The sequence below is a fragment of the Passer montanus genome, unplaced genomic scaffold (genome assembly GCF_014805655.1).
Source record: "Passer montanus isolate IOZ18808 unplaced genomic scaffold, ASM1480565v1 scaffold1138, whole genome shotgun sequence".
Taxonomy (NCBI): domain Eukaryota; kingdom Metazoa; phylum Chordata; class Aves; order Passeriformes; family Passeridae; genus Passer; species Passer montanus.
The window spans coordinates 1-917 of NW_024358036.1; positions in this window are offsets into that span (position 1 = coordinate 1).

The window sequence follows — 917 nt, forward strand, 5'->3', positions numbered from 1 at the left end:
GGGATCGGGGCTGGGATTTGGGGTGGGATCGGGGCTGGTAACAGGGAAGGGATCAGGGCAGGGATGGAGCAGGATTGGGGTGGGATCGGGGCTGGGATCTGGGATTGGGGTCGGGGCTCTGCCCCTGCCAGAGCCTCCAACACTGGAGCCTCTCCTGACCCCAGCCCTGACCCCAATCCTGACCCTAAGCACAGTCCCCACCCTGACTCTGTCCTGATCCTGTCCCAACCCCAATCCCAACCCTGCCCCAGTCCTGACCCTGCCCTGATCCCAATCCCAATCCCAATCCTGACCCTGTCATGCTCCCGACCCTGAGCCTACCCCAATCCCAGCCCCAATCCTCCTCCCGACCCTTCCCCAATCCCAGTCCTGATCCCAACTCTGACCCTGCCCCAACCCCAATCCCGACCCTGCCCCAGTCCTGACCCTGTCCTAACCCCAATCCTTATCCCATCCCTGCCCCAATCCTGGCCCTGTTCTGATCCCAATCCCAATCCTGACCCTCTTCTGATCCCAGTTCTGACCCTGCCCCAACCCCAATCCCGACCCTGCCCCAATCCTGACCCTGTTCTGATCCCAATCCTGCCCCGATCCCAACTCTGCCCCGATCCTGACCCTGCCCTGATCCCAATCCTGATCCTGACCCTGTCCTGATCCCAATCCTGCCCCGATCCCAACTCTGCCTCGATCCTGACCCTGTTCTGATCCCGCCCCTGCCCCGATCCCGATCCCGATCCCGTCCCTGACCATTGCGCTCTGTCCCGCAGGAGCCGGAGCTGGGCGGGAGCCGGGGCGGCCCCTGGAGCCAGCGCCGGGCCAGGCAGAGCCCGGGACCCCCCCGGGACCCCCGGGACCCCCCCGGGACCGCTCTGGGTCCCCCGGGACCCCCTGGAGCCCTCCCGGGCCCCCCCCGGGCC